General features: G+C 43.0%; 1 protein-coding gene and 1 long non-coding RNA gene across 4 annotated transcripts in view; one reads left to right on the top strand and one right to left on the bottom strand.

Annotated features, from left to right (window-relative positions):
• Window positions 1-21,008, top strand: part of LOC142560024 (uncharacterized) — a 294,973-nt gene that overhangs the window by 48,783 nt on the left and 225,182 nt on the right. The gene's annotated exons all lie outside the window — the stretch shown is intronic.
• LOC142560023 (pyrokinin-1 receptor-like) overlaps window positions 1-21,008 on the bottom strand; it is a 205,538-nt gene that overhangs the window by 164,783 nt on the left and 19,747 nt on the right. The window contains exon 2 of one of the 3 annotated variants that reach the window (XM_075671773.1): window positions 13,258-13,330. The exons of the other annotated variants lie outside the window; for them this stretch is intronic. The gene's annotated coding sequence lies outside the window, so the exon portion shown is untranslated. The remainder of the gene's footprint in view (window positions 1-13,257; window positions 13,331-21,008) is intronic. 3 annotated transcript variants of the gene reach the window in all.

Genomic DNA, 21,008 nt, shown 5'->3' with positions numbered 1-21,008 from the left:
ATTAAAACTTTAGCAGAACGGCAATGGCATGCGGCCCAATCTCCAGACCTGAAGATGTGTCAATAATGTACGATGCGATAGTCTTTTTAATAACGAGGAGGACGCCACCACCTCTTCTATCTGAGCGATCGCAGCGACAAATATTATAAGTTAGCTTAACAGGAAGAATTTCGGGATCGGCTAACTCGGGGGAAAGCCACGTTTCGGCGAGAGCAAGAATAGTGCAGTCGCCGTCTTCAAGATCAGACGAGTTCGCGTTTCGACATCAGGCTTCTAATATTACTGAATGATATTGTTAACGATGTAGCAATGCGATGAGTTAGTGGCGCTTCACAGGTGTCTTGGTCTAGCTATCTGCTGATTTATATTACTGAACGCTTTGTGGCATCATATGCATAAGATTTGTTATCAATGCGCAGTCGGTCAACTGAAAGTTTGAATGGTTTATTTATTGTTTTCGCGTGATCGATGAAATATTTTCTGGCTTGTCGTGTAGAAAATGAAAAGTCCTCTCGAACGTAGAAACCAGAACCTTTTAGTTTGTGCGCAGCAGTCAAGATGCGTCCTTTGTCTTTAAAATATGTCAGTTTAGCGATGAGAGGTCTGCGCTTTTCATCCGCGAATTTACCTATTCTATGCACTCTGTCAAACTGGGTGCCCGTTACAGCGATACCAAGTTTCTCTGAGCAGAAAGAAATTATCTTCCGCTCCGATGCAGTCCAGTCTTCTCGAGCATTATCTTCTATGCTAAAGAACAGCAAGTTTGAGCGTCTCATTCTATTTTTGTTTTCACCACACCTCGAAGAAATTTGTTTCTATCTGCTCAGAAAATTTACTCAATGAATGAGAGCCTGGGTCCGGGCCACCTGGGCATTCAAATGAAGTCCTCGACTCCACTGCAGAAAGCTTCGCAATCAGCAGCTTGACCTCGCCATCTGCGGCAGACTGCCTGTCGTGGGCTGCCTTTAGATCGGCCCGCAAAGTCGTATTTGCTTCTTGAAGTCGACGCACCGTTTCTGAAGCAGCTGCACGGTCATTTCTGATGTAGTTTGGTTCCGCAACTAAAGCAGCCTGCCCTTCCTCAAGTTCATCCATTACTCTTTGCTTACAAGGACAAAGGAAGGGTGGGGAATACCTGCTATACAGGGTGATCATATTCTTAAGTTTTACGGAATTTAAAAGAAATAACCCGTTGCAGATAACATAATTCTAGTCCTTGAGCTGGATTATTCAAAGGCGGACATTACTTGCACGAGAAACTGAAACACATATTCGACTAATTAAGAATCGTTCACTAATTATCTTCAGAACTAATTACTTTATGGCAGATTTGGCAATTTACGAATTGTAGCCGGCGAGTTTCCAAGGTGTATCCAATTAGCATTAATTTTCACAGTGACGCCAGTTTGGAAATGTGCGCCATCAAACTCGAGGCAAAAATGAACTGTATTTCCATTTATTTTAACAAAACGCTCTTTTATGCATTGAATCACCAAAGTAACTGGAACAGCCATATATTTTATCCCACACTTTGGGAAATAATATCTCGAAATCGGTGTCATCCTGGAAACTCATTTCAAGTGGAGAAGTCTCGCAAGCCTACTGGCTGTAATTCGGAAATTACAATATGCGCCGTAATGAAATGAATTAAGAAGTTAATTAGTTATTTCGTAATTAATTAAACAAGCGTTTCAAATTCTCAGGCTATAATACCCCCTCTTCGAATAATCCTGATGAAGGACGAGAATTCTGCTATCTGCCACAGGCGATAATTAAAAATGCCATAAAACTTAGAAGTGATCACCCCGTATAGAATATAAAAAAAATCGATATAGCCTAAAGGCAGGAAAAATATCTTCGGTTGCCGTAAGGTTATGATTGAAAAAAACTGTGCACTTAGAAATATCTGTTCAATATGTCGATGGTGTGGCCAGAGCCCGGCCGCAGCGTCGACATGAGAAACAAGTATATTATAGAATGCATAGAGCGTGACGAATACCTAGAGTATGAACAAAAAGAGTAGAGTACATTTAGTATCCAATTATTTGCAGTTGGGGATTTAACTGAAAGGAATTCCTTATTTCCTGGAAATACATGGCGTTAAACAATACTATCAAAGCACTTGCAGGCCTTACTTCAAGAAGAGAGAAATTTAAATTGTCGCCTTCACTTTATGGTTGTTTTACCTATAACCATTGCAATAGAATGTGGCATTTGTTAGGGACAGTGTAAAAGAAATCTGCGCTTAAACCGAGACAACATACTCCCTCGAGGAGGTAGGTTCACTCGAAAACAAGGTGCGTTTAAAAAGTCGATTTCGGTGCAAGCTGGTCTCACCATACAGACGTCTGGTGTTAGTGACACACTGGCCACTGGTATATAGAACAGCTGTTTTATTCAAACCCACTCCTGCCATAGCGCTAACGGGCTGCAGTATGTATAAATAAAAAAAAATGTTTTTCATTAGTATATGGTACTCTTTCTATGTCTGTACATATATACTGACTATTGTTGATATCTCACGTTCGAGCCATGGTGCCTTTATATCCTAGTCATGCCATCAAGCCAATTAATATTTGTTACGCGAACCGGACGACAACATAAGTCCTTTCAACGAAGGCGAACAATTTGATAAGGACGATCATTTGTAAGAGACGACAGGAGTGGTTATTCTGATAGCGCCACACTCTGCTGGCAGCTGGCACACGCAATCCAACGAGAAAATTGAGAGCGTTTCGTTTTTCTTCAGTAAGACCTTAAATATCGATTCCAACGTGCAGATTTCATTCAAACACCTTTTCTTTCGAAGTAAATTAAGAAGCGGACATCATTTTATGATGTACTCGCACGCAACGATCTTCTCTTCTCGAGATATCTTGGCTGCGAAGGCAACGTCGACTGATTTTGAAATACTTACACAAGCTACTGTTCAAGTAGACATCTACAAGGGGAACTAAATTCGTTGACAGACACTTAGCTACGTCGTTGCCGAGAGGAAAAAAGGCACAGATTTTTTACGTGTTTGTTGAGGAATCGAGATTCCAGAGCATTTGGTCGGGGGTTTCACTGCCAAAGTTAAATGGTAGCTGTTTCGGGTGTCGTCTTTTGGCCATCTGGTCTCGGCGCCACTTTCATACTCAATAATTCAGACCTCGCAAACCCACATGAGGCAGGTGAAAGCTAGCAGACCATGAGTTCAAATAGGACGAATCGAAGGGCATTTGAAGACGGCTAATAGTTTTTTTTTCTTTTGAACCGTCATCTTCGAATAAATCTGCTTCAGCTTCTCTATGCACGTAGTGAAGATGCATTTTACTTTTTTATACTTGTGCGGCGTTCATCAGTTATTAACTCGAAATTATTTTTCCTGGTATGGACAACAAAAAGTGAATTGTCATGGGTTTATAAGAAAAAATATCAAGAGTACTTACGACGAATAATTGTTGCGACGTTTTTACAAATATGACAGTTTAGCTATAAAATGAGAACGGAAGTGAGCTACTGTATGAGCAAGAAAGTACTTCTGATTTATTCTGATGTGAACTCAGTTGAATAAGAGCATAATATATCAATAATATCTAGGGAATATATCTGAGGAAGGAGCGAGTGACTGTGAGCGCAAAAACAAGGAAAAGAAACAAGAAAATCGAACTTCATTGATTGATTGAATTATCGATTCATTTATTGGTTTCAATGTCCCAAACCGACACTTGGACATTTAAAGATGCCATAATGGAGGCCTCTGGATCAATATTGTTCATCTAGGTTTCATTATTGTGCGCCTAAATCTAAGGACACAAGCGCTTCCGCGTTTATTTCAAGACTACTATCAGCATCAGAAGGGTCTTTATACGTTCAGCAGTAAGGCAAAATCTACGTAACTTTTGAAAGGTAACTAAGTGATTATAGATTTATTAGAGCAAGTGTGCCTAACTCGCTTATGCTTCCTGCCAGGCTATGACTTTATAAAAGCATCCGAGCGTTTCTGCGTTTGTTTTACTGTGTGCAAGTATTCGCTATATCGCCGTTATTTTACTCGGAACTGTTTCATTCGATTACCTAATGGTTATCGAAGAACGACGCTATTGCGCGAAAAATTCTTTGTTTGCGAAAAAAAAACATTTTTGAAATAAAACCTTCGCCTCGTTTCTACGTCAATTTCTCCTGATAATTTCAAATGCGTAAGCATTTCTGAAGAATACGCGCAACACACGGCGGTGGCTGGGCCAAGACAGCGTTTATTGGTTTGATGCGTGTTAATATAGGCGTTGTGAGAGACGGTTAGAGAAAGAGTGTGAGGAGGAGGAACAGCGGTGATAACTGTTGCCGTAAGCTGGCGTGACGTCATTACGATGTAGCAATTTCTATCCCTTCCCAGGGAGGAAACAAGTCCGCCCGTGTGTCCGTCCGTGCGTCATGTAAGACGATCGCTTCCAACATAGGATCTCCGGCAGCGAGCGAATTTACTTTCGTACCTCTCATTTCGACGCAAACTAAGTGGCGAGAACAGAGCACACACGAGGCTATCAGCACTCGGCACTCTCTGTCCCCATCACAGATCGCCATCAAGATAAGGCCCTCGCGGCCGCGCCATACGCAGCCATCGCCGGAGTACGGTTGATCACGGTTGATAATGATTTGCCGCGGATGGATAAGGCGATAAAGAGCGTTACCGGTTTATAATCTCAACCATTTGAATGTGTTGTACGGGCAGTACAGAACACATGTCAAAGGAGAACACTTTCTATGAAGGCTTTGTTGAAATATTTGGTGATGGTGTAATAAAAACCATTTATAGGACCACATGTTGAGCCGACTTGAAGCATTGTAGACGTCAGGAAGATTCAGACTTCGCGAAAATTTAATGCCAAACACACCACATGCGTTTCGGGCGTCGTGGAATGCGCCTTCCGTTAGGGTATTCCTTCACCGACCAACACGCAACCGATCTCTGAGGGCTCATGCGGTTCACGTCGCGCAGTACGGACGGATAAGCAGTCAATCAGTTGATAAGGATGATAAGAAGTGATGAGTGGTTATAAGAGTCTCATCATGGTTGATAATGGTCCGGCGCTGGTGTATAAGGTGCTAAAAAGCCATAAGGGCTGATAATGGTTGGATCAATTTTGATAACGTTAGTAAGCACCGATAAAAGTTGATAAAGGTCGGAGCAAGTCCGATAAGGTTGATAAGGGCCGAAAAGGTTTGATAAGAGTCGGATCTGGTAGGGTAAGGTTGATAACGACCCAGCCTGGTGGTACAATCGAGTGGCACAATGTTTACGCATACTTAACTCCCAGAGAAATTGCTGCGTGATATTTTTTTGAGCAGAAACAATTTATTAGCGAAAGACGGTACTGCGCGCAACAGTCGCCTCTCTTGGGCGACGTTGCTCGCCTTGTTCATTCGTACTCTGGATGACCTTCTTCTATAGCAGCTCCTCTCTTTCTTATACATACAAGCACTGTTGATCACAAGTCTCTAGCTTCTCTCTTACACCTCCACGACACTTGGTTTGTTTTATTTCGCCCTTTCTCCGCATGCTCTAGAGTGCTCGTCTCTCGCCGACACTTGAGCCAAGAACAACGTTTCCTGTTGCTCAACCGCTGGAAGCACTTCATTCCGACGCGCTTTCCTTCCATCCAAAATAAACATCGCTTGCACCGCTGCAGTTTGCCTCGTACGTTTCGCCGTGTTCATTCTGTACGAGTTCTCTAAAACTCCTGAGCATGCACCTCGAGGCATTGTCAACGCAGTCAAGAACATGGTGAAAGTGCGTCTCATCAGCTAGAAAAGTGCGGCGAGAAATTGCGCTGACTGGCCAAATCGAAAGTATTATTTACGTTTCTTTCATAATCCATACGGGTTACTTGTTCACAATGTAGCAGACATAGTGCGCTGTCAGTTTATCTGCGTAGCACGCGACGAAGATAGCAACAATAAACTTGGGCATGGTACCAACGGTCCGGTTGATAGTGTCAGCTGTCTGTATGAGTATTGATTTCAGCCGAACCATAGTTGTGACGTTCTTCTCCTTTCCGATAAGTGATGCATTGTCGCAGTTAATGGTGTGGTTGCACTTGTACATGTGCTCCACGATTGCGTTGAACTCGTGACGACCCCTTTTCGACGTCATGTTTGCACTCTACAGGTCGTCGAGTGAAATACACAGTTTCGTCAGCGTAACGGAAGTCGCAGTATTTGCAGGGTATTCTGTGAACAAGCCCCGGGAAGTTGTCCTCTGCTAAGCGGTCCTTCACGTTCATGATCTTGTTGCGGATCATGACGTGCAACACGCAAGTGATACTTCGAAAAAAGAAGATTAATAAACGCGGGACAATACTTCACTGATGTAGGGCACGTAGGGGACGCTCACGCGTTTCGTGTAAACTCTTAGTTTCACAGAATTACTAGAAGGAACTGTGGTGCTAGTTACCGAAGCTGCAAGCTGGGTAGAGTAGTCAGCATGGGAATTTTGGTTAGCAAAAGAATTTACCTTAACTTGGTCCTTTTGGCTTTAAGCGGCTTCATGACTGGGATCATCTTCAAGAAAGTACTGGGTTATAAATAACTAAATAAACAATATTCAAATTTTCTGACAGCAGAATTCGAAGGCAAGACTTCTAGGACAAAATCCTGACATTGAAACCATTATGCCACGGACGCATGAACAAGCTGAATCACTGTAATTAGCAGCGAGCATGCGCGTTCACAGGGCCTTATTGCTTTCTGCATTTATCAAAATTAGAAATTGCTTTGGAATTTGGGCGAATGAAGGCAGATTAATCGTATTAAATGAAGCCACAAGAACCTCTGAGTGTACAACTACGAATATCAGACAAATGTGCGTACTAACGATCGTTCACATGATGGTAGAACGATCGCAGCGCCAGAGGTCCCTCTAGTGATTATTGTTGTAAACTCTATGGGTAAACCCTCTTGTGTTTCGGCTTGGAGTTCAGCGCGCCTTATTATCGTACAGGGCGATGCGTTGGCGGGAGCATGTTGCATACCTAATATTCATGCGTGAATATGCAACGGTTTATTCCCGTCTATATAAGTGTGCCCGCGATTTCGAAAACATGCCGAGTGATGAGTGAATTCAACTTTTGGGGATATTTGCGAATGACTTTTTCAAAATTTGTGCTTCACTATTGCTTGGAATAGCTCCAAGGTAAGCATGTTCGTTGGGCATTGTGACGGAACAGTGTTCCTAAAATTGAAATCAGACAGAAATAACCTGCGAAGATGGTATACTTTTATCGCCATTTTCCAATAACTTACAAGCCAAGGTTATTTCGCAGTTCAGTAGTCGGAACTGTGGAAGGGATCCCTGAAACCCTTTTGCATTTGCTTGTTCTCACGCTATACTAGCACGTACATTTACGCTTTGAAACCTCTGTGTGCATGATTTTGTTTATTTCTTGCTCGTTCCACAATGCGATATCGCGGGGAAAACTTCTTAATGCAGGTGTTTATAAAAAGGGGGGAGTGGAGGGCTGTTTGAAAAGTTTGTTGCTATTAGCTTTGCAGAGTTTTAAAGAACATCATCAAGGTGACAAGTGAGAAAGTTGTCAACGCACACTTGCGTTCGACAAACAATATGTTCCTCTTATTTATGTGGATATAGTTATTTTCTGAGGGAGGGGGAAACTTTGTTTAGAAAATGACAAGATAAAACGAGAATGAGCCCACTAATTTTGTGGTATGTTTATTGAGGCAGTTGTGCTCAGCTGCGGCAGGGTATTGTGCACACTAAATTACGATCTCTCTAAGAACCTGTTTTTCTGCTTTCACATCATTTTATAATTATAGCAGCGACAGAAACATGGCGGGGTATTACAAAGTCATATTCGGGCTTTATATATCTGTTTAAAGCATGAAAAAAGTCCACTCATATCCCCACTGACGAGAAATCCTCGCTCTATTTGCATCTCATCTTGCGAGGCTATCGCGCTGGGCTTACATTATAATCTATTCCCATATGCTCTGTTTCCGCTATTGTAGTTCTTCAAAAAAAAAAAAAAAACGAAATGACTTTTTTTCTGGACTGTTAAAATAGCAAACCACAGAACGGAAATTTTAGTTCAGAACAAAAGGTCACTCGGAATGTTCTTTTCACACTAAGGAATATATTATGTGCACGTGTTCGTAGCGAATGAACGGAAAGCGACCAACTGGCAAAGAACATTTACTTGTGTGTGATGCCGATTATGAATATTGATGATCGCTATTACAAGGCCAGTACATGCGTAGGGCAGCCAGGCTTGAAATTAAACGTTTAGAAAACACTTCTTACACCCCTTTAGCATATAAATTATAACGCTTGTGATTAGTCGGAATCTTCGATGTTTACAATGCCGTATTATTATTTCACTGCGGCGTACGGCTGTTTTACTTGGCACTGATAGGGCTGTTTTCTACAGCCGCCTAAGTGTGTGTGTAAGGAAGACCTGTCGTAAGGAAGCTATCTGTCTGCGGTGATAAGGCGGTTCAAACAACGCATATAAAGAAATGCATTATATAGACAGCTGATCCGTCTTCTAGAAGTTCTTGGCAACTTTAATGAGATCAGCAAGTTTTCTCATATAAGGTCTGTAACTTATTATATATTTTATGACACCATGATTACGCGTGTTTTGTATAGATATGACGATGCAGTAAATACCTAGTAACCTGCCGCACGTGACGCGCATAGGGTGATCGATATCTCTATAATATATTTTATGTTACGTAACCCTTGTGTCACCTTGCCTCATCCCTTCCCGGGGACTGGCCAAGAATGGACACATAACAACACGACATGCCCAGCGCCCGACGTCTGCTGGCCATGCAGTACATATATACATAGTGTACCTGTACATACATAGCCTGTACATACTTAGTGGCCCAAGGTATAGTACACAGCTTGGGTCACTGCACATGGTGAAAGAGGGTTGGTACTGATAGCCATACCACAAACTGGGTGAGGTTTCACACAGGCTCCGCAGCTCAGAGATAGATAGATAGATAGATAGATAGATAGATAGATAGATAGATAGATAGATAGATAGATAGATAGATAGATAGATAGATAGATAGATAGATAGATAGATAGATAGATAGATAGATAGATAGATAGATAGATAGATAGATAGATAGATAGATAGATAGATAGATAGATAGATAGATAGATAGATAGATAGATAGATAGATAGATAGATAGATAGATAGATAGATAGATAAAAGAGGGAGGAAAGACAGGGAGGTTAGCCAGTGGAAGTACCGGCTGGCTACCCTGCGCTGGGGAAACGAGTACAGGAAATAAAAGGAGAAAGAAGAAAAAAAAATGAGAAAATTCACGCGCGATGTCATGCGCTAAAACATTCAAAGACGGTCGCACAATTCACAAGCCCTTAAATACTTCAGCAGAGCCCTTAAGGCCTTGAGTGCCGCAAACCGTCTGGACCAGTGTCTGCAACTCAGAGTCACTGACGGCGCTAAGAATGTTCAAAGCCACGGGTCACTTCGCGCACATACCAAGCCCTGCTGTGCGACTAAACAAAGTTTCAGCAGAGCAGTGCTCAATATTGGTGCTTGCTCTAACACCACTGTACACTACTAAATAGCCGGTGCTCTACTAGAGCTGTGTAAAGACAGTTATGACGTAATGCTTCTGGGTCGATTTTATAGATAATTGCGTGCACTGGTGGAAACATTTAGATAAATTGGTACTAAGAATGCAAGAGCGCAGAAGAGGTGGGACATATTTTAGAATGCTGCAAGTGCTCCGAACTCTCCCACAAGAGCGCCCGTATCGCAGATGCGGGGTTCTTGGCTAAAACCAGGTTAATGTCGAGATCTCATTACGAAGGATGTTTGTCTAATGTAAGCTGTCTATTTATGCCCTGTATGTGCCCTGTATTTGACGGAGTGGGTAGTCTAACACAGCGTCCCAAACAGAGACCTCGCAACCCTTATTGCTTGACTGCTTCTAAAATTCTGTACATAGCGCACCTGGCTTTATCCACAAGTGCACGCTGACGTCTGGAATGACACAGTGGGCTTGCTCCGCTCCAACTGGTGAAGTCACAAGTGCAACTACTACCAGTGATATCACTGGTGAAGGCTGAAGACATGGTCTCAAACCCAGTCAGCGAACTGATGGATATTGTGTAATTCTGTCAAGTGATGTACATATGTTTATTTCTACATACTCCAACAATGTAAACTTGCGAAATTGTACATAATAATCATCTCTAACAATGCAGTGTCATGTACACATTTCACTTAAACAACCTGCGCTGTGCGTTTCGCTTAGGAAAATTACGCCGTTCGAGGGGTGCCTTTGTACTACGAAACAACAATTTGCATTACGTTGCCCACAGCTCGAGTGGCGGCTGCCAATTAATGTACCTGTTTTAGTTTTGTTGCCAAGGAGTTGGTACGTCATGTTATATATATTTTTATTTCTACCCTAAATTTGCGTAGCGTAAAACAAAATTAAAAATAGAAAAAAAGACAGCAGTTTTATTGGCATACGAAGACCAGAGCGACAGCTGCAGTCTCTAATCGCATCTTAGCTTATTGTACGTTAATGTGACTTTGTAACACACCTGTTACTTTATGTTGACCCTATGATTATGATGCGCAAAGCGCATGGCGCCTACCACCGTACCTCTGCATGGAACTTTAGGGCCCGATTGTGGTCGCCCTCGACGAGTAAAGACGAGAAACAGTCAACACCAGCTATCGGCGGAGAATGTTTAAAGATTTGGTAAACTTTTCTTACGGTAAGAAAAATGAAACTCTATATTAGCATAGCGTCTGTCATTGTGAAACAATTGCGTATAAGTACTTTTTGTTTCATGACAAGAGAACGGCTGTATCGGGTGGCGCTAAGCAACATCACTCGTGTCTCTCTGGGTACGTCCGATTACGACTGTCATTTATTTTCAGCCCACGTAAGCATCTTTCAAAACATTAATTTTCTTCAGCAATACTACGCGCTAACTTTGTTACAGTCCTCATGTTGGCATATGAACGGGTGAAATGAAATTTGCGTTACGTGTGCAATACGTGTACGGCAAGGCAGCGACTGCGTGCACTCATTGCGCTAGAACCTCGTTGTCGGCGGGAACTCCGTCGCTTCGTTGTGAAACGCGCCACAGATACTGCGCGCGTGTAGATCTTGACGGAAGTGAGCCCAACATAAGAGAAGATCGTTTGATAGAAATAATTCAATTGGGACAGCACTGTCGTCACCATACGAATACAAAAAGCGAATTACCCAACTGCGCGTAGTAGCAAAGCTAAAGGAGTTGAAACGCTCGATATTGTTCGCCACTATTGATGAGCGCATTTCGTCATCACGAAACTCTCTGACTAGGCAATGGAGGGCCCTTTCATTTAATTTGGCTTCCTTTCCTGAACAGAAGAAAGGGTCACTTAACGGAAAGGAGTGTCAGACAAGCATTCGTTACAAGGCCTTCCTCGCAGCGAGGGACGGGATGGTTGGCGCAACACTGTTGAAAGCTTTTTCGCGAGTACGTAATAAAATGAGCACTCGTTGGTCGGCAGTTAACATGCGCCCCGGCTCACCGTCTCGGTTGCGTAATAATCGGTACACGTTCTCAGGGCTTGGTCCCATGAGCAAGTGATGTTTAACTTATTATGCGGGTGCCACGAAATCCAAGGAACGTGTAGGTAAACATTTGCAGCACCGTTTTTGTAACAGAGCGAGTCTGACATTTCCCACCGTATGCGGGGCTCCCGCCCTTAATTCGGGTGTAGTAGTAGGATAAACTTGGCATGGCAAATGTCAGGCCACAATCTCGAATCACATTTGCTATGCGGGGAAATCAGAACGCTCTCTGGCTAGAGACACCCTGATTTCGGTCGAATGAAAATCACTTAGAGGGTGAAGTAACCACGAAGAAGACGTGCCTGTGAAGCCATGTTTCTGTGGACGTTTCTGTAATGCGTTCTGGTTAGGAACACCGTGTGTGTGTGTGTGTGTGTGTGTGTGTGTGTGTGTGTGTGTGTGTGTGTGTGTGTGTGTGTGTGTGTGTGTGTGTGTGTGTGTCAGTTTGCTGATTACAACTATTATCTTATGGAAGCTTTATCGCACAGATTCCTACTAGAATTACTACAGGGAATTTTGGGGCTAGTGTCTACGGGAGTAGCAAGGATGGAAGTTCAGAACGCATGTGAAATAATGATGGGCTTTACACGGATTGCTACTAAATTCTGCCCTTCTGGCTCAGAAAGGCTTTGAGTCTTTGCAAATTGATAAATTTTCAACAACCTATTGCGTTATAGGTACAGCCATTCACAATGATTACGCATGTGCCCAGAGTCTCATTGCCATGCTGTGCTTAGAAGAGTGCTTGAATCTTTAGAAATAGAAAACGCGTAATAAATAAAGTCACAAGATCGTTTGAAGCCGAAAGCTCCGACAAATCCGCACGTGGCCCGATCTCGCAGATAACTGGAAAATCATGTTTTACAGAAAAATTACTGGAGGAACTCTGCCGCTGCCGTCGTTCATCTGCCATGGAAATAATGGGTAGTACGTGAATTTATCCAACTGCGCGCCACAGAGGGTAGGTTTTACTAGATATATGCATTATAAGTACACCGTGTCACGGTGGTGTTGCACCTTTGGTCTGCGTTAGAGCCCATGGTGGTCTACATTCGACCGGGTCACTTCATTACGGCGTCTCTCGTAACCTTTGTGTTGTTTAGGGACGTTAAATCCCCGTAATCTTAAGAACATATGTCGCGATTTTATTTCTTCTAGATTAGATGAATGAGTGGAATGGGCACATAAGTGCGCTAAAGGACAAAAAGTAATTCAACTACTTAGAGAATAGAGGACAACCATGAATTACGATTGAAAACGCTATAAAGGTGCACATATTGTTCCCCACCATAGCACCGTAACTGAAATGAACTGCAACTTTTGCACGCAGCTACTGCTCGACTTATATATATATATATATATATATATATATATATATATATATATATATATATATATATATATATATATATATATATATATATATATATACATATATATATACATATATATAAGCGGAAAAGCACCTCTAGCACAGAAGTCAGGTACTGTAACCACAAGCCCACGAATGCTTTCTTTTTTTCTTTCATGGTGTTTATGTCAGGTACACATGGCTGCTGCGGGAAACAAACAGATAAATACAGATAAATGAGCTACGAAGTCTCTTCTGGCTGTACGGCGACGAATACACTTACATGGAGCACCATAGAGTTCCTCTTCATCCTTGAAACGCGCTGCTCAGGCTGTGGTCAATCTTCACAAGAAACACTGAAATGGTGGTAAGGATAAGCGCCTTACCCCTACAGCATAACAATTTAGGTGAAATTTTATTTGTTCGTATTGATCTTTCAAAATAGGTTGCTGATGAAATTATGGGTTCTGCATTTCGATCCATCATGCGTGTTTTCCCCAGGCTATGCATTCGATTGAGTAGATACATGTCAAAAGGTACATCGTCCCAACTAGCTGGCACTAGATATCGCACGGAATGAGAATCTAAGGCAAAGTCTTTGTGGCGAAGTGGTTGTAGCACACGCCAAAATAAAATAGCATCCCTGCAGCCTATAAAACAAGTTCAATTGTTTCAGGTACATCACACAAGCGACAATTAATGGACGCCACGAAAACGTCTCTTGAACATAACCAAGTCCTGGTCTCCGCAGGTGGAATAAACACCCTTAAGAGTTTTCCCAAGAGCAAGGTACGTTTACTAGGTGCCAGGTCACTGTACCGTTTACCCTGTAGAAGCTGCCTTCAGTTCTGCGTCACGCCAATATGTCGCGCCCGCGTACATTTTGAGCAGCAATGATGATGATGATGATGATGTTCTAAAAATATGGCTAGTGCTTACTCTGGGGGATTGGCCAAGAATTGGCCACCTAATTTTTACATAATAATTAAAGAAACTACAATTATTGTGCAATTTAGTAATCGAAACAGACAGGTTTATAAATTTTTCAAAGTCGTACGATTTTTTACAGTAATGCTGTGATTTAGCTCAAAAATATCGCTAAGAGAATTGTAAAAGCTGGAATTTAAAATGCTATTCATTTTGCTGACTGAATGAATTGACAAACGGCATCAAAGACGTCGCTGCGTCTAAAACCCAGTACTGAGGCATCGAAAGTTAGAACTGTTTCTGATGTTAAGTTTACCACTATATGGCGAGTGGAATTTCAAGACATCTTTTGCTTGGTACTCTATACCGGGCGACATAATACAAAATAGGGTTCTAAGGTTCTTGTTTCTAGGCAAAATTGATACAGAAGCGATATCGCCAGACCATCCCTGTGTAAATATAGGTTTGATGGGCGGACACAGTAGCCTAATCTGGTGATCATTACTTCCGATAGTCTTGATGGACACCACTGTATTTTCCACAGAAATTTTAGATGCGGATATTCAGTCCATGATGTTATTGTTTCAATACTGTTTCTACGAATTGAAAATTTTGGATATATAATCGCTGTTAAGTTGCCATTGCTGCAAGAACCGATATAATAGGGCCATTCAGGGATGTTCGAGCTAATGAATCGACCATATCATTTATATGTAACCCGCAGTGACCTGGAATCCATAATTGCTTTACAAGATTCAGCTGTGGAGGAACTAGTGTTAGTAACGATTTTAGGGCTGGTGAATTGGATGAAGCTGTAAGCAAAGTACAGACGGAAAGGGAATTTGTTATAACTGCACCGATTGCATTCAAAGGGAGTTTCTGCATTGCAAGAATCATTATCATTGCCAAGAGCTCAGCTTCAAAGACGAGAGTGAAATATGGCAGGCTCGAAGAGAATAACCAGCCAAGCGAACGGGACAAAATGGCTTCATCCACCATATCGTCGTTCCCGGAAGCGTCAGTGGCTACTACGTAATTTATGTGTACGTGTGCAATGTAAATGTAATCTTGCAACCGGTTGTTTAAGAACCTGACTGATTGAAACCTAGGGCTTTGGGGGAAAATGTCATGAAATTCACTCTTCATATCCTGATTTGAGTCCTATGATGGAATTACGTCTCCAATGTTCGCATTTAGATTACCTTATCGCTTTTACACAAGAACAATCTGTGGAGTGTAGAAACGTGGCCAATGAGCAAGAAAAAAAAAGAGTTTGGATTATTGATAAATACATATTCAGATCTCCTTAGCGGGAAGCTGTAAAATTTTAGAAGTGTTTGTATCGCTATGATGTGGAATCTGCAGGGAAATGTTGGTAGGCGCGCTTCCTGATAAAAAGACATTGTTTGGGACAAACATAGGGAGTCCCAAACACAGACGCAGAGCTCCACGCTCCAAAAAAAAAAAAACGTCATTTTTTTAAAAACCGGTCTAGGAGTCGTTGTCGTCGTTATTGTTGTTGTTGTTGCTGTTGTTGTTTGTTGCCCGTCAAATTCGTCGCTCATACCCACTGCGGAGGATTAGAGTAAGTAGAGGGAGTGGAGTAAGTGCTGTTGAAAGGTAAACTGACACGTTAAAATAAAAGCAGTAATAATAGCGAGAACCATAATTATTAATCTAAAAGCTCACAAAAAAAAACAACACGAAGAGATGCACATTTAGCAGGGCATTCAGTGGGACTGCGTAGTAATTTCCTCGACTGTGGAGAAAACGTCTCTGTGGCTGAATCCCAGAGTTGAGGCCCCAAACAAAACATTCAAAGCGCAATGCTAGACCTTGCTTTTCTTACATATGCGTAGCCTCTCGGGCGTAACTGCTACTTTTTTAAAATTCATGGGCTCAGTGTATAAATTTTGGTTTGGTAGAAGATAACTCATGGTACCGAACTCTAAAGCGCTGACTGTGGGGCAATAAGTCCATCACCATAACAAATCAAAATTGTCCTTCCTTCCGTTCGCTTCTTTGAGCCAACGAGACTCCCTGAGAAAGCTACACCCCGTCGAATGTCCTTACTGTATAATTCACGAATCTAGCCATCTCGTAGAAAGGGTGCACTTATCTCAGAAATAGGTGGTTGTACTTTGATTTGGACGTGATGCTTTCTAGGTCACTTAAGAATTACGCTGGGATGTTACATCTGGCTGTTACTGCTTGAGGACGAGACTTCGAAGCGGAAGCGATGTGAAGTATGGACGAGTGTATAGGCAGGATATTTCGGAACATGTGCGCAATATTCTTTAAATATAGGCAGTGTGAAGTTATTAGGTGATTCTATCGGGGTGGCTTTTACAGCGGCGCGGCTTACTTGTTCAAATGACTCGATGTTTCCTTTTTATTTACGTAATAAAAGTAACGTTGCGGCTCGAATGTGACGCCGTCTTCTCCTATCCTCTCGGTATGTTGTTTTAGCATCTTATGCATAACTTTGATACTCTTCCCAAATAAAAAATATTAAACTGAATATTTTTAAACAGATACATTAAGACGAACGATATTGATGCAAGACTTCAAGCCCGTCGTCAGAAGCGTTTGCAACCACTTCTCGACTTGTAAAAAAAGCTGACGTTAGTATTTTTTTTCAGAGTAATCAATTGCCTTTCATTTAATCGTTAGTAATCGAACCTAGATGCCGAAGACGGCATTTATTCATTATTAAGCTCATTCACGGAAGCATTCCATGGCTTCAAGGGGTCCTCAGTGCAGCGGAAAGTTGCCGTCGACGCCCGCCGTGGTTGCTCAGTGGCTATGATGTTCGGCTGCTGGGCACGAGGTCGTGGGATCGAATCCCGGCCACGGTGGCCGCATTTCGATGGGGGCGAAATGCGAAAACACCAGTCTACTTCGATTTAGGTGCACGGTAAGGATACCCAGGTAGTCCAAATTTCCGGAGTCTTCCACTATGGCGTAGCTCATAATCAGAAAGTGGTTTTGGTACGTAAAACCCCATAATTTACTTTTAAACGCTGTGTTAAGGTAGATGAATGGTTGGCAGATCAACTTATTTAGGTTTTGGGGACAGGCTGGCCGATCTTCTGCGACTTAATTCAAAGGAAAAATCCGAAGATTCAATGCCAGCCAATACTTCTGCAGGTTTTTTTAGCGTAGTGAATTCAAATTACGAGAACAGGTCCCGAGGAAATAAAAAGCGTCATACGTGAACATTGCGTGCGGGCGTAACTTGCGCAATTTGTTTTGACGCAAGATCTCGTGCCGATAACCGCTCCGGCAGTTGAGTTATGCTGCAAGTCACATGGGTGCATATACAACGCTCAATCGCGACGCCACGCCGCTTGATCTGCCGTTATAAAACCCACAATAATGTGCCATGTGTTCCTTTATTGCGCCCTGTCATCGCTGCGCTCAGAACATTTGATGGAAGAGTACTGCGCCATGATTCCGCTCGAAGTTGCGTTCACCGCTGCGAGACGCAGGTCCTTGGCAGATTTTGCCTATAGCTAGGAGTTCCGAGCGCTTTTTTTAGTTACACCAACATGCCCACCAGAAAGAAATCTGTCTCTCACTCAATGTGACAGACGGTAAAGAGTTATGATGAATCGTCCACGCGTTATGACCACGTATGGAGTGAAGGAACCGCCTATATGCAAGGCTGTACAGAATTAGCGAAGAACCTGTCACTGAGCAGATGAAACGTCGCGAGCCCTATGGTTTTGTACTACTGCCCGCAAATAGTTGAGATGTGTGCGTATCCTACCACAGGATTCCTCTTGTTGAGAGGAACACTGCGGAAACCGGCGCTGGGAGGAGGCTCCGCAAGTAACATGCACTCAAAAGCGATAGCTTTAAATGAAGTGGTGAGAACCTCAGTGTTCAAAAATATATCAGTATGAATATCATTTTATTTTAATTTGGGAGAGATAACATAGAAATTAGAGAAGCCAGCTTCAGCCGTAGCATTGCTATGGCAAGGCAGTCCTCAGTCCCTTCTCAAGTCACCAGCTTATTGATTAGACAGAACAGGCATGAAGCGTAGTGTATCACGTGGCACAGAACTGCAGGGGTGCAACAGAGGATCTATTTCCATAGTGTCAGTGCCATCTGGCGCCTCAGTTGAGATATTCTTTGCATTATGCACAGTAGCTGACATGCAAAAAGAAGCCGAAAAAACAAAAACAAAACAGGATGCAACACAGTAAAGATGGACGTTATGACACACCTGAAACCAGCCAGTGGTGATATAAAGGAGCGCAGAGAGGCATCTAAATGAAATCTTCCACAAATGTGATTTGGCTGATCTCTTTTTTTTTCTGTCTAGGCCTTCAGGCAATGCATGACGCGCCTAATGGATGACGCATCTAAGACATTTAGGCTGACAATGAGGTGAAGCTATCCCATGCAGAACAAGTTGCTGAACACACTGCGTGCGAAAATATTGCTTTCGAAAGGAGGTCAGCGTCCCAAAACGTGTGATGAAATGCTAAAAGAAGGCGGCAGCAATAACAATAATAAATGAAACAGAAAAGGAGTGAGTGAGTGAGTGAGTGAGTGAGTGAGTGAGTGAGTGAGTGAGTGAGTGAGTGAGTGAGTGAGTGAGTGAGTGAGTGAGTGAGTGAGCGAGCGAGCGAGTGAGTGAGTGAGTGAGTGAGTGAGTGAGTGAGTGAGTGAGTGAGTGAAAGAACTTTATTGGAGGTTTGGCGAGGACGCGAACTTGTCGCGCACTCGGCTAGTCCCACGTCGGTACCGGCATGTCTAGCCCACCGGCCCTGTCGCGGGCACGCCGGAAAGCCAGGATTTGCTTGTCTAGAGCGGGGCTACGCAGAAGCGAGTCCCGATCCTTCTTGCTGAACATAGGGTATCTCAACCCGTACTCCCCGAGAATGTGTGCTAGAGGGGAGGTCTGCCGGCAGGACAGGCAGGCGTCGTCGCGATGTACGTCGGGGTAAACTTCGTGTAGAACGGCCAGACACGGATATGTGCTGGCCTGAAACCGTCTAAGAAAAACGGCTTGCGCCCTATTCAACTTGGGGTGAGGGGGTAGAAAGACCCTTCTAGACGTGTAGAAGAATTTCATAACCGCGTTGTGAGTAGCGGGAGCGTCCTGTGGCCGTACGGGGGAGGCGAGTCGGCGCTCCTTACAGAGGAAGCGCGCTCGGTCATGTAGCGCGCAGCCTCGTGAACAGAGTCGTTGAGGTCCGCACACATTACAAGCTCCCCTCACAGGCACCGAAGCCTCAAGGTATTTCTTTCTCTTGTTAAGAAAACAAAAGACAAGACCCAACATAACACACCGCGGCTGAACTTATCGCACATGCTCTTAAACAACAACGACAACGACAAGAACAACGACAACAACGACAACAACGATGACGACGATGACTACGATGACGACGATGACTGCGACAGAAGCTAGGATGGCGCATTACGCACAGAAAACACTATGAAGCGAAAGAAATTGAAATGACTACGTCGATTAACACTGTTTAAGTTGCTGATATGCACAGCTGTCGTTACAACACGTGCCTACGGGCAATATGTGTCTGGTGATATGTGCATTTAGCATAGTACACTATTTACAATTTGTCTTCAACAAATAATAGTGATTCTGAAGCTCTGAAATGACGAATCGTTTCCAGAATGGTCGGCTCACATGCCCAGAATTGTCGGTTGAGAAGTTCTTGAAGTAGCCAGGGTGATCCTGATGGTCAAGCGAGGACACTTGCAGGAGAGATCGTATTAGCTTGGGTGGTTAACGGCAATGGGCATTCCAAGTTAAAACTCATTCCAAGTTAAATTTATTAAGTTAAGGTTCGGCAGAAAAATACTCGGAAAGAGCAGACGAACATGACGCGGTGTTTCCCGACTTATTGCAGCTCCTTGGTCGCAAACGCTAAGCAACGTTTACTGCCGCGTTTATATTTCTTCAGAAGCCTTGTTTCTGTACTCTGGTCTTCGTTGTTTGTTAAAGGCAGTGTTCAGAAATTCGTACGCAATATGCCACAAGAATTTGTTGGTCCTCGACTTTCCTTGTATGGCTGCATCACATCCAGCTTAACTGAGCTGACTAAATAGCTAAGCACGAATAAAAAATGATAACATGAATAGAGAAGTGCACGTGAAAATGTATGTCCGCCGTTAATAATTTATCTTCCCTCATACATGTCCAATTAAACTGGTTACCAGAGGGACAATAGAGGCTTTGCTAACACTGTGAACGACGATGTGCGTATAATGGCACTTTAGGATTTACCTGTCACATTGGGAAACATTATATGTAACTCTGCGCGTATTCGCTACACACTTTGTTGTTTCCATTATGACTTTTTTCTCGTTTCAATTTTAAAAGATTTCACCTCTCTTTAAAGATATAGCTGTTTAAGTCCAACAGGATGGCTCCATTAAAGGGGAAATAAAATAAAGCATAATGGGGACACTTTCAGTTTAATGGAGTTGAATGGGCTCAGAAGGATAGTCGCAATTTTTCTTTCTTTTCGAGCACGTGAGAAAGCCGGCTGATGTTGCAAGGACTGGGGAAACACATTCCTATGTATATTTCAATGTTTAGCGCCTCTGCAGAATTCAATATAAGCGGCCTGTTCTCCATTCGCTTCGTTCGAGCCGGGTCCGTTTAGCTTCACTGCGCGTCGTCTATCTCGCAAGAGAGAGAGAGAGAGAGAGAGAGAAAAACGCTTTCCCTAAAAAAAAAGGAAAAGTAATCACACAGGGAGGCTTTCAGACTATCCGGATAAATATAAATGAACTTTATTATTCAATAGCCTTGTGGCGATGAATGAAACTGATCATTCAAAAATGAGCTGTTTAAGTGCACGGTGGAAGGACATGCATATGACGAACTCCGTGAGGCCGTCATAATTCGAACCATGCGCTGGAGTCCAGCTCTAGTCGGACCGCTAGAGAGTTGAATTGGTTGACCCTCTAATGAGTTTCTTGAATTTGTATTGAATAGCGCAAGTAGGACATGTCCAATTATGTGTTGCTGGTGTGTTGCTGGTGTGTGCTGGATAGTCTACCTTATATGATTCTTACGGCATCCTGAGGGCGACTGGTCTATGTGAACGCCTTTGGCTCACT

The sequence above is a fragment of the Dermacentor variabilis genome, chromosome 10 (genome assembly GCF_050947875.1).
Source record: "Dermacentor variabilis isolate Ectoservices chromosome 10, ASM5094787v1, whole genome shotgun sequence".
Taxonomy (NCBI): Eukaryota; Metazoa; Arthropoda; class Arachnida; order Ixodida; family Ixodidae; genus Dermacentor; species Dermacentor variabilis.
Note: the sequence above shows the minus strand (reverse complement) of the source record. Positions and strands in the feature narration are given on the sequence as shown.